The sequence below is a fragment of the Mus pahari genome, chromosome 10 (assembly GCF_900095145.1).
Source record: "Mus pahari chromosome 10, PAHARI_EIJ_v1.1, whole genome shotgun sequence".
Lineage (NCBI taxonomy): Eukaryota > Metazoa > Chordata > Mammalia > Rodentia > Muridae > Mus > Mus pahari.
The window spans coordinates 37,585,995-37,599,641 of NC_034599.1; the positions used below are offsets into that span (position 1 = coordinate 37,585,995).

The 13,647-nt window shown below is 46.2% G+C and overlaps 1 protein-coding gene across 2 annotated transcripts in view; it reads right to left on the reverse strand.

Moving 5' to 3' along the window:
- Tbcel (tubulin folding cofactor E like) overlaps positions 1–13,647 on the reverse strand; it is an 85,404-nt gene that overhangs the window by 51,986 nt on the left and 19,771 nt on the right. Inside the window, exon 1 of one of the 2 annotated variants that reach the window (XM_021207068.2) lies at positions 7,979–8,153. The exons of the other annotated variant lie outside the window; for it this stretch is intronic. The gene's annotated coding sequence lies outside the window, so the exon portion shown is untranslated. Of the gene's footprint in view, positions 1–7,978; positions 8,154–13,647 lie in introns of those variants that run through there. 2 annotated transcript variants of the gene reach the window in all.

Here is a 13,647-nt window from a genome sequence, read left to right on the forward strand (position 1 = left end):
CTCACATGTGATGTGTAGGGAGCTCACATGTGATGTGTAGGGAGCTCACATGTGATGTGTAGGGAGCTCACATGTGATGTGTAGGGAGCTCACATATGATGTGTAGAGAGCATGAGGACATCCGGTGCAAATACCTTACAGCAGATAACTCTCTAGATAACAAAACTGAAGATAAACTCATCAAGTCTCCTTATGTTTGCCCAGGCTAGCCTGGAATTTGTGATTATCCAGCCTCTACCTCCAGCATGCTGAGATTACAAGCATGCAGCCCCAAGGCCTGCCAGCAGCACATAATATTTGATCCATCAATTCCAGCTCTCAAAGAAAGTTCTAGAGGAGCTGGTGTATGTGGACCAAGGGACAAGGGCAAGAACGCCCATAGACAGTTCTTTGAATCTGCAAATGTCCTGGGGCAAATGGATCTCTTACAGCATACACATAAACAAAATGCTACACAGAAATGGAAATGAACAACAGCTCATTAAGTAAGCTTCCTCGTCAGTGTGGACACATTTTCAAACAATGTCGAAGGCTTGGAGATTTAACTGTGGTTCAGTATGTATATGTATATGTATATGTATATATGGTGTGTGTGTGTGCATGTATGTATGAATATTTTGAATCATGGAAAAATAATCATCATTTCAGATCACATACCTAAGTGGCTTAAACCAAAACAAAACAAAACCTTGGGTTTAGGAAGATGGCTCAGTCAACAAAGTGCTTGCTATGCAAGCATGAGATTACCCAAGTTCCATCTTCACCACACACACACACACACACACACACACACACACACACACACACACACACACGGGCTTGAGTTGACTATCCAGAGAAGGGTAAAGCTGGCACAGCCATGCCCCGGGAGCTGCCCCTGGAGGATAGAGGCCAACGATGAGATAGGGTTCGGGCTGGGGCAGTCAGAGTTCCCCACTCCGCAGTCCACTTGACTGCTCTTCCCTCAGCATCCCATCCACGTCTACCTCAGCCTCTGTTTTCAATGCTCTGCTCAGTTCCACAGTCACCAACCTTGCTCAGACCTCACTGCTAGCTCCTAACTTCCTGTGGTCTGTTCAGATGGAGGTCAGATGTATTCTTCAGAATGTGGGTGGCTTCCTTTCTCACTGAGAACAGAACCTAATTCCAACCCTCAGGCCCTTGAGCTCTGCTTTCTGCTTTTCTCCCTCCCGCACTTCCTTCCACCCGTTCTTCCTTTTACTTCCAAAGCTTGCCAAGCTCATTCCTCCATTTGCTGATTCTCTGCCGAGTGCTGCATCTCTGTATCCAGGAAGTGCCTCAAATTTAAACACAGATGTCACCTTCTCAGAGGCTGCCTCTGACCACAGTGCCAAACACAGACACAGCATCACCATCTCTCCTTCTCCTCCACTCTACAGGGCTCTTCTTGTGACCCGTTAGTCTCCACCAGTGAGGCTGTGTCACCCGGCTTCGTGTTACCCACAGCGGAGCCTGGCACACACCAAGTGCTGGGGGGTTGAATGGAAAACTGAGCCTCACTTTGAGTAGACACGATGCAGTATCTACTGACAGTGAAATGAAAATCAAGTGGATGGAGGAAGAACACAGTAGACTGGGAAGAAGAATTAGGAAAATCACTGGGAAAGCATTATTCTAAGAACAACCTTACCATTGCCTGCAGTGGTACTTCCAGCCTCATCCCTAAGGATGGTTCGTGAACTGCTAATCAATGTTTCACACCCCAGGCCTCATTCCTAAGGATGGTTCGTGAACTGCTAATCAATGTTTCACACCCCAGGATCTTTAGTTTTGAAAATGTAACTACTTAGCTGGGCTTGGTGGCACACACCTTTAATCCCAACACTCAGGAGGCAGAGGCAGGCCTCTGAGTTCGAGGCCAGTCTGATCTACAGAGTGAGTCCCAGGACAGCCAGGGCTATACAGAGAAACCCTATCTCGAAAAACCAAATAAATAATAAAATAAAAAAAAGAAAGTGTAACTACTTAAATCTCCTGGGTCTAGGTCTCTCCTTCCATCCCCCTCTTCTCGCCCCGCCTGTCTCTTTGTCTCTCTCTCTCTCTCTCTCTCTCTCTCTCTCTCTCTCTCTCTCTCTCTCTCTCTCTCTCTCTCTCTGTGTGTGTGTGTGTGTGTGTGTGTGTGTGTGTATTTAATCTTCTTAGAGAAAAGCATTGTACTTAAGAAGATGCTTCCAAAATGGCTGAGTGGTTAAGAGCACTCCTAAGGACAACCTGTGCTGGGAGGCTCATGAGCACCTGTGACTTGCTCCAGGGGACTCCGATGCCCCCTGTGGACACTCCAGGCACCTGCACTCACAAGCACACACCTACACACAGGCATACATATTTTTTTTAAAGAGCATGCTTTATTTAATTTGAGTTCATTCTGATCATTAAGCAATTTACACAAGTTAGCTCTCTATGCCTAAACCAACAGTAAAATGAAGCTGTGCATTCCATTTCAGAGCCGTGAACATCATGAAATAATGTTTGATCAATGAAAGTATCTAGTTAAGTGGTTAACATATAGGAAGGAACTAATAGTTATTATTGGGAACACTGAGAAGGGAAGTCATGGCAAAGAGGCCCCAAGGTAAGTCAAGTCATCAGTGTCCTTACACACAAGAGCTGGAAACACAGCCAAGGTTAGCCCTGTGGCCACCAAGTCAGGTGAACACAAAGTTCAAACAGAAGGGTGGGAAAGCACTCCGAACAGGAGAGTGTCACTAACCTCGCTCAGGAGTGAGTCACACATAGTATGGCTACAAAGACGCCATCAGAAACTCAACAGATGGAAAAGGGGGGGAGCTGGTGCAGATGCAGAAGTGAAGGACAGACGCAGATAAGGAGGCCGACTGGAGTGTCTGCTGTGCTGTGTTGGGCTGTGCTGAGCTGTGCTGTGCTGTGCTGCGTTGTGTTGTGTGCTAAGCTGTGCTGTGCTGTGCTGTGCTGCGTTGTGTTGTGTGCTGAGCTGTGCTGTGCTGTGCTGAGCTGTGCGGTGCTGGACTGTGCTGTGTTGTGTTGTGTGCTGAGCTGTGCTGTACTGTGCTGAGCTGTGCTGCATTGGACTGTGCTGTGTTGTGCTGTGTTCTGAGCTGTGCTGTGCTGTGCTGTGCTGAGCTGTGTTGTGTTGTGTGCTGAGCTGTGCTGTCCTGTGCAGTGCTGTGCTATGCAGAGGGGAGGGGCCCAGAAGGTGGATACAGCTGTGGTCCCACAACAAGGGGCTGTGTTTACATAGTTTACACTCTAGTTGCTGGGCAGTGGGAAAGTAAAAGGAGAGGATTAAACATGCCATTCTGATAGCAATCCTTTTAAAGACAGTAGAGCATTACATAGATCCCAGATCTGTTAACCGAAATGTCAACTGTGATAAGCCTGCATTCCAAAACCATAAAGAATCCCAATGCTAAGACTGGGGTGGAATCTGGTCTCCTCATCAACTTGACCAGGAGGACGGTAAGCCACTTGTCTTTACAGCAGCAGAGAAAACCTGTGTTTACTCTGCACGTGTGCTGTGTAGCTTGCCATTACTATCTCATTTAACTCTCACGGCACTCATAAAAAGCACTACTGACCCCATTTGAGATCAGAAAAGCCAAACAAGGCTTGGGTCATTTGACTAGTGACTGACAGAGCCAGGATTCCAAGGGAGGCAGACTTCAAAGCTCTAAAATTAAACCAGCCTGTGCAAATAGGTCACTGCTCAGTTCATTAAACATCATGTACTTAGAAATCCTTTGTGTGTACCTGCTACAGTTTAAAGCATCATGCTAGGCTGGTGACTCTTAAATTTTACTGGGCAGAACAACCATGGGGGCAGAGCACTAAGACATAATGTCTCCAGCCCCACCCAGAATTTTGGTTCAGGAAGCCCAGGATGGAGTCAGGAATCCACCTTTTAGTTCTAAGTTCAGTCCATATGATTCACCTGTTCTGTGAACTATGCTGGCTAGCTATGAGGTTCAAAGGCATTAGAGACTCCTGACCTCTGGGCACTTCTCATACAAAGATGCAAGCAAAAGACTTCACATGAGAGAGGTCATACAAAATAAAACAAGAATGAACAGGATTTGATGAAGAAAGGGTCACCCTCCTTCTGGCAAAGGGAGACACAATGAACGGTAATCTGGGAGGGACCAGTATCTATTTTGGGAAATGGAATGATGGTCAAAAAGGAATTTAAGGAAAGCTGGAGAAGGCTCTTAGTATCAACCATGACATGAGGCTCTTAGTGCTGGCTGAGCAGATGGTAGCAATGGTTTGGGAGGAGAGAACAGGACTAAGGGTGGCCATATTGTGTGTAAGAGTTCCCTCACAAAGCTGGGCAAGATCAAATGGTATCAGAGTATGACAATCAACAGCTGGCCTACCACAGCTCAGCCCGAAGAACCAGGATGCGGAGTCTCAAAAAGCAGAACTGACAACTCCTGAGACTGCGTGGAGGGCACAGCTCAGTGGTATTTCTCACCTACTAAACCCAGATCGTAGCACTAGCAGCTCCAAGTTACTTTTCAGACCTCTTCCTGGAGCTGTAGTAGAGTGTTCGCCTAGCATGGGCACAGTTCTGGTTCATTTCCTGGTCCAGGAGTAGAGCTGGGTGTATATGGGTGGCATCTAACATAGCTGGCCGGAATCTACAAAGCACTCATTTCACACAGTACAGTTCAGGAGTAAGATGTGAGTACACAGGCCTGAGTAGCCCACATGCATGTTACACCACTTAAATCTAACACATTCACACACACGCACGCATGCACGCACACACATCACTATTTGGAGCAACACAATTTCACTTTATTCAGTATTCTAACAAGTATCAAGTGTCCAATTTCCAATTCTCAAACCCTACGCATTCTGAAAGCAAAACTTACAAGGGCAGAAGAGACGTCTATGGATTTGAGCATCAAGGGAGGGACAAAACACTTTAAAAAGGACACAGGATCAAACCCAGCAAGTTCTCCAAGGTCGTTTATTCAAGTGTACAAATGATTCCAAGAGTCTTGAAATGAATGAGGGTCTTCCCTAGCGATCCCAACACCTACTACAAAACATTCTTTAAAACACGAAATATTTAGCTGCTCAGAGACACAATGGTTCACACATGCCAACCCTATCCCACTCAGCAGCAGCCACACTACAAGCCAACAATGAAGGCAGGGGTATATTTTATAAAGATGCCTGATGGTGCCCTGTGCTGATGGTACCGGGCTGCACCCGCTGAAGGTGGGCTACGCTGAAGACGTTTAACTCGGGCAACTTTTCCCAGGTGAGAGTGACTCTAAACTCCGTTTTTATCCACAACAAAAAGACTGTTAAAGTTGTCTCAAGTTTACATCCTGTCATCGGTTACTGAAATGAGGTAACATCCTATGACCTGCCACGTCCCGCAGCAACAGGCTGTGTGACAACTTTCAAAGGAAACACTGACATACGAAGGGCCCTTGCTTCCTTCACCACCACATGCCAATGGCTATTAAGAATTCATACTGTTTCTCTAAGGATTTCCTCTAGCTTGTGTAGATGTGCACGTGTGTTTGTGGAGGTGCACACGTGTGTATGAAGGCCAGCGATGGATGTCAGCTGTGTTCTGAGACAGTTTCTCGCCAAACCCGGAGCTCACTGGTTCAGCCCCTGGGATCTTGCTGCCCTGACTCCCCAGAGTTGGGATGACAAGTGTGTCACTGTACCCAGCTTTTCTAGGAGGGTGGTGGAAATCACAGGCTCTCATGCTTGCATGGCAAGCCATCTACCTACTGAGCTACCACCCAGCCCTTCATCTATGTCATAAACATGGGAAACGTATCTTCATATGAGAAATTTAGGGGTTATCTCACTGAAAGTAACGCTCACATTTATGATTAAGTTTCCTCGTATCATGACACATGAACTTTACTTATATTGTTATGCAGACAGCAAATCCCCCATCTAAAAACTACCAGAGGCCTTGAAGTGGGATCAAACAGCAGAAAGGTAGACCCGTGTTTCCTTTTTTTAAAAATATTGACTTTATTTTTATGTGTATGTGTATGGGTGTCATCTGTGGGAGTATTCATCACATATGTACAGGTACAGAGTCCAGAAGAAGGTTATGGGTCCCCTCGGAGCTGGAGTCACAGGCAGAGTACATGCAGAGCCCCCTGGCATTGAGTGCTGAGAGCTAAGCTCTGGTCCTCTGGAAGAGCAGGTGCTCATTAACTGCTGAACCATCGTTTCAGCCCCACAGGTTGGTCACTGTATCTTTTTAATACGGGAGTGGTAAAATAAAATGTCTGTTAAGTATAACTAAGACTGCTGTATTTCCCAGGCATGGCAAAAGACAGAGAAAAATCAAGATGAACTTGTGCCCAATTTTATCAAAATTTAGCCCGATGGTAAAAATTTAGCAATTCAGGAAATGGGTCAAGCGCATTATAGTACCACTGAAGTCCACTGAACATTAGAGTCCACTGAAGCATGGAGCTGCCCCTGCAAAGTGCATGGGACACACTTGCCCTCCAGAAGCTAACAATACACTGTACGCTGACTAACCGGAAAAAAAAAATGCCTAAAGATGCCATTTTTCTAACCACAAATTGTGACCTACGAATCAATTTGCTGGAATTCAGTCAGCATGTTGTTTTTCTAATGACAGAAAATGGAACATAACAGAAATAAGCAGAAGGTACCTAACAGGGGTAAATGCTGCTCTGTGAAGCCAGACATGGTGCCTCACATCTTTAAGCTCAGCACTGGAGAGGCTGGGACAGAAAAAGTAGAAAGTAGCAGGACAGCCTGGGCTATGTGAGGTCAAGGCCAAGAGATTCTGTATCAAAAAGCCACTACTTTGTAAAACCCTTCATTCCTGTGTGTGTGTGTGTGTGTGTGTGTGTATAAGTGCATAATCATAATGTCCTTATCAGTGTGAGGTCTTTGCTTTTTTCTTAAGTTAGAACTATGGTTACTACAGAACTATGGTTTAAGCCAAAGGACCCAGGCTGACTAAACATCCTTAATCCTCAGACCCTGATGAGGTTCTCTGCTCAAGATGAGCCTATGGAATCCTATCAAGACCTACAGAGACAGAATACAAAAGGGGCAAGCCTGACCAAGCCTGCTTTTGGCCCCAGGGCCTCCCCATCTTCCCCCAAAAGTTTGCTCAAGCACTCTTCGCTCAAGATGGAACCACTGAAATCTATTCGAGAGTTCCTTGATACACAGGCAAAGGCTATACAAAAGCAGAGAGGAGACAAGTCCCAGCCAAACTCTTGGCTGGCCTTGAGGTCCTGCCAGTTTCCTTAACAGCCCTAAGGCGGTGCCTACAAACTCCCGTAGCTTAGCAACCTTGGAGTGGGGCTCCTCCTTCCTCCATTGACTGTCAACAGTTCAACTCCAATCAACTTTTCCTCAACTACAACTTCTGTAATTGCTGCCGTGTCCCTAAGGAAGACGAATCCTCTTCCATTCCCCAAATCCCAGACTGTCTTCCTACTAGTTCCAGAAGCCTGTACTCTACACAGTTTATCACAGAGCATTTCGTACCACTACCAAGAAACTAGGATGGAGCCTCCTGGCAGCCCCCAATCTTAATACGGCTTGGTGCAAAAACACGTTCCCCAAATTCTTAGCAAACTACAAGCTTTAAGCAGTCCTGGAAGGGACAGGCTTAGTAACCCAGGAGTTATAGGAACGGCTGCTCTTTCCCACTAAGATACCAAATCTTACAGATGGGGAGACATCCCGAGGACTTGACACGTCCAGTTGTTTTCATCATTTTCCTGATTCAGTGATTCAAAGCTGAGTTTCCCACCCAGGAGCAGCTTCCATACCCCCAGGCCTCAAGGAGGCTGGGATCATCTGGCTTGCTGCCGCTGTCCAGCCTCCTGCCCTCCATCAGGGCGCCGTCCTCCCAGGCTCCCAGGCTCGGTCTCCTTCCCCCACAGGTGGAGCACGCCTCGGGCCTCCGGTCCCGGAGGAGGAACAGCGGCCGGGCTACACTCACCCCTCGGCCCCGGAGGCGGCGGCTCCTCGGGCTGCGCCTCCGCCCGCCCGGCCACCGCCGTCGCCGCCGCTCGGCTTCCGGCCTGCTCCAGGCCGGCCCGGGACCGGCTCGGCTTCACCTCGACCCCCTCTCCGGCCGCCAGAGCCCAGTGTCCTGCATTGACCCGGAAGCAGCTTTCCGGGGGGGACCCTCAACAACAACACGTGACCCCGCCGCACGTGTCACGTCCGCTGCGTGATTGGGAGGGGCCAGAGGAGACGAGCCTCTTAGAGCGAACTGCGGTTGCCATGGCAACCGGCAATGGTGGTATCCACTTAGAGTGGATCAGAACTACGCGCCACCCCCCACCCGTCTGCTTGCTTTTCTTACCAGAGCACCAGGAGAGCAACCCCAGGCCCAAAGACTGGATCACCTACAAGAGAAGCATCCTTGGAGAAAGGAGCCCTGGACGGACGCGTCCAAACACACCTGCAATCTTGCCTGACTCAGTGTGACCCTACTTGTATCACTACCTGTCCTTGACTTCACAGGCCTCATCTATAAAATGTCCTGTAAGATCTCCATACTTAATATACATCTAGGCGTAGGGGACAGTTTGACCTTCGTTCTGTGCCCCCTCCAGTCCCAAGGCACCTGAAGCTCCCAAACACTAACAATTCACAGTTTTTACCTATTGCATGTGCTTCACAGCCATAGCCAATAAATACACGAGATTAAAAACAAAACAAAACAAAACAACAAAAACAAAAAACAAAACAAAACAAAAAAAAAACCCCACAAACCTCCTAAAGGACGTATTTTTGTAGAATTGAAAATCAAAGTTGAGAAGTCAAATGATCTACTCACGAAGCCAAAATGGCCAGGCCAAGACTTGAAACCAGATCAGGCTGGCTCCAAAGAAAATATGCTTCAAATCAGGCCACGCATAGCCCTGGCTCCAAAGTCTCACACGTGGCTGTTGGGTTGTTTGCTTTTATGCCCATGGAATAGAGATGGTGCAGGCTGATCCTGAGGAGGAACCAGCCATGCACAGATATGTGAGTGGAAAGTCTAGGAGTTGAGGAGAGTTCCGTGCACAGTGTCAATCTGCTTTGGTATAGTGTGTGTCCAGGAGGATGTGGGGGATGCCATGAACATGCACATGTATATACTGGTTCCTAGAGAGAGGGAAACAAAGACCTTACCATCCTCAGGCCCTGGGGACTTAAATCGACCCTTTTGTTTTGTCGCATAGGCAGGACTTAAGACTGCAGAGAGACTTGAGAAGGACCTGGTTAAGAAACACGTTCTGAGGGCAACGAGTCAGGCAGTGGCTTAGAGGACTCTTATGTGGTTGCCTCCTGCCCAGGAAAGCACTTTGCTGACACCTTAGGAAGTAAGGCCTTTGAGGGACTAGAGTTATTCTCAGGACCACAGCTAAAAGGAGTCTCAGTGGGGAGGAGCGTGCCAAGAGCAGAGGAACTGGAAGCAGAGGAGGAAGGACGGGAGAGTTTGCTCACATACTAGGGGGAAATGAGAGCTGTAAGTCATTACCACTAACAAATACTGCTGCTATGGATAGAAACACACACGTAGACACTGAATGTAAGAGTCCCCTTAGAAAACAAACTCAGAGATTAATGTTTCTACCTGTCTCTTGTTGATCTCCCTGTGGCAGCTAGAGTCCTCTTCCTAAGACTTGAATCAGACTGCATCCCTCGCTGGGGCTTAAAACCCTTCCCGAGACTCCCAGGAGGGCCTCTTCACCTCAGGATGAACCTGCAGTCAACAACATGCTTCTTGGAGTTCCCTTCAATGGGCCGACTCTCCCAGCCTCATCTCTCACCTGTCTCCTGTTACTCTGCAGCCGTGTCATTTGGTCGGTTAGCTGCTAGCGATGCTTTGCTATTTAATGTTGTTTTCATTGAAATTGGGGAGTTGGGGACTTGGAGGTGTACCTGGGTTGTTAGAACGCTTGGTCTCAGCACACAGCAAGCATGGGATCAACCACCGCACCTGGGTTATGTGGAGCTACACAGCTGCATCACCAGCAATGGAGAGGCTGGAGCCGGAGGAGCCAGTACTTAAGGCTTCCCAGAGTGAGTTCGAGGCCAGCCTGGGTGGCATGACATACTGCCTCAAGAAAACAAAATATAAATAAAATGAAGGGCTAAGGATGTGGATCCTTTGTAAATCCTTTGCCATGCTGTCCAAGACTCTGGTGGATTCTCAGACAGAGAGACAGACACACAGACACCCCCCCACACACACACACACATGCGCGCGCCACAACTTAAGTCAAACTGAGGTTTCCTCAGTCATGTGATAACTGGTATCACTTGGCATGTTATCTCTTACCGCTACTGGCTGCCATATGGAACAGTTCACGTCTGGTATCTCTTACCACCACAGAACCTTCTAGTGGGCAGTGACTCCCTAGCAAATCTCCCCGTGTCTTGCTTTGCAGCAGTTCCTCTGACAAACCATTGGGCTGCAACATTTCTATTTGTCTGAGATGGAAAACAGCTCATGATTGCCTGTTCCCCGAATGAGAGCATCAGTGGCATCAGGAGGCAGGTCGGTGCTAGCCTGCGGAGGGCAGACTTAGTCTCGTGGTTTTCAGCATCAATGTCCCATCCTTCCTAAAGGGTCATCATCTAGGGAAAAGCAGGCAGATGCTGGGCCAAGATGAAAGGAAAAGGCAATGAAGGACAAGTATCTGGTCACTTTTATTAGAAATTGTGGATACTTTGATCATTTTGATTCATAAAACAGCAATTTCATAAGGTTCAACCTAATAATAAGGAGGAGTTTAGGCTGGGTGTGTTCTGGAGGCCAAAGAGAGGATTATCATGAATTTGAGGCTAGCCTGGGCTAAAGAGTGACATCAGAAGGAAAGAAAGAAGGGAGAGAGGGAGAGAGGGAAGGGTGGAGGGAGGGAAGGAGGGAAAGAAAAGAGAAAGCTTGGAGGACTTAAGACTGCTTTTATCAGTTCTCATGAATTCCTGTGGTTAAAAATGGGTTAAACAAAAGCCGAATCTGTTCTAACAGTGTATAGCAATTCCTGGAGGCGTCAGTCTGGTTGACCAGTTGATTCTATGATTCTTCATCAGAGTGATTCTCTGATTCAGGATTTGCCATGCCCTAAGAGCCGTCTTAACCGCTCTCTGTGTTCTCCTTGTGCCAGCTGCTGCTGGAGGTGTTTTACATCGATTATTCCTTTTAATCCTCACAGGGATCTCCTGCAGTACATTGGGTACTATCAGATCTATCAAGAGAGACTCGGCTTAGGCAATGCATCCAGTAACCTACAGATAGTAAATGGGGATGCCAAATTCATATTGAGGTCAGTCTGACACAGGAGTCTGAGTTTGTAATAGCCCTGTAATGAGGGGATATCAATGGAGTGTGAAGTCTCAGCCAGATGTTTGCATATTCTTTTGATTCAGTAAAAGCTTGTTTTATAATCATTATGTATCTGTATGTCTTAGACATAGCGAGGTGGCTTGAGGCAAACAAATATTGATCTGACAGGGATGCTGCAGTGTGGTTCGAAAGATAACATGCATACCCAAAAATGGATGGAGCTCAATAATGGAATGAAGATACTTTTATTTGCTTACTTTTGCGGCTGTTTGTTTTGTGTTTTATTGCATTGAGGTATGGTCTTTTTCTGTGAACCAGGCTGGCTTCAACCTCATAATCCTCCTATGTCAGTCGGCTTCCAACATAGTGGGATTCCAGGCGTGTGGCACCACAACTGGCAAGGATGTGAAACCTAAAGGGAGTAAGGGTGCCACACTTTCATCTGAAGCCTTTTCCCATGTATGCAGCGGATTAGTGCAGGGTAACACAACATATCAGTGTGGAGGCGGGGATGCAGAGGGAAGAAAGCCGCTACTTGACTTGAAATAATAAGTAGTTAGGAAAATAGTTTTTAATATCTGCCCTGGTTTTTCCACTGGACAGATATGTCCCTTAAATGCTTGGCCTTAGACCATTAACTACTTGAATAACTTGAGTCTGGTAAACCAGCATAAAACACCCAAAATGACGTGTAATAGATTGTATAGATTACATTGTATACATTGTACATATGTGTTTCTAAATTCATAAATCCCATCAAAGTCACATACATTCTGATTCATGGCTGGCACATGTCTCTTTAAAGTTTTCAGTTCTCGGGTTCTGCATGTTATTTTTAAAAACATAACTGATGTGAGGGCAGGTGCCACTCAGGAGATCAAAGCAGGAGGGTCATAAGTCCAAGGGGAGCCTGAGCAACCAAGTAAGGCTATGTCTAAAAAGCAGGGAGTGGGGAGGACCGAGGCTATAGCTCAGTGGTAGCATTCGCTTAGCATGCTTGGGACTCTAGGTTCAAACAAAGGAAAAAACACGGCTGACACTTCTCAGAATGTAGCCTGTAGTGCCAAGTTTCATGAGCAAACAGAGATTGAGAAATTCTTAAACTAGAGAGCAAGACCTAGAACTGATTGGGAATATCACCATTTTCTTACTGGGCCAAGGATGCTCTTTTAAAAACTGCTTCACAACCATGCTTTCTTGCAGTTTCTATAGACAGATCAAACAGAAGAAAGTTAATTACCAGGAAGTTTCTCCACTGACTCAAGTCGCTTGCGATAAATTGCTCGACACCTCACTAATTCCTCTTAATTTTTTTTGGAAAGAATGGGATACAGGAAGGCAAACTTATATACTTTATATAAGTGTGTCTCAGTGAAGAAACTTCTCTGTTCATGTCTCTACTACTAGGCCATGTCCCAGGACATTGTGAATTCCCCAAAGCCTGTCAGCCCAGTTCGTGCATGCTTCATTCTTCTCAAATTTAACTATTATTCTGATTTCTAATGTTGTTGTATCTTCCTCCTGTTTAAAAAATCTGTATAAATGGGATCAAAAGAGACATAATCTTTGATAATGCAGTAGGGTCGTTTATGTTGTTGCCTGGAGATGTGGCTTATTCGCTTTTGTTGTTAAACAGTATTTCATGTTAAACACTAGAGCTGATTTTTCTGTTTCCTGTTGGTGGTCATTTGAAACTCCGTCAGTCTGAGGCTTTTAAGTGGAATGATCTTGTGTGTGCCTCTCAATGTATACATCTGTAGCTATTGCTTTAGGAAACAAGCTTAAAACAAACCAAGCAGATCCTAGCTTATTGAAATCAGCCTGATTGAATATAAATGTAGGTCAAGTCATAAACATAATATAAATTTTTCTAATGACCATATTAGAGAAGTTGTAAAAGGTATGCTTGATGTTAAACATTCATTGTATTAGTTATTATATATATTATATATCCACAATATTTCGTTTAAACACATTATTAATATGGAAATGACTCACTTAAAGTCTTTTCATAGTAAGTCTTCAAGCACTATGTGCCTTCTATGCTTTGGCAATTCAGGCCACATTTCAAGCGCTCAGAAAGAGATGAGTCTGTGGGCTCAGTGATTGCTATGCAATCACAAGAATCTGAGTTCAGAGCTCCAGCACGCATACGAAAGCCATACAAAAGTGGCATATGCCTGTTAGCCCAGAGTTGGGATGGGGAGTGGTCGGTAATACAAAAGTGGTATATGCCTGTTAGCCCAGTGTTGTGATGGGGAGTGGTTGGTCATACAAAAGTGGTATATGCCTGTTAGCCCAGTGTTGTGATGGGGAGTGGTCGG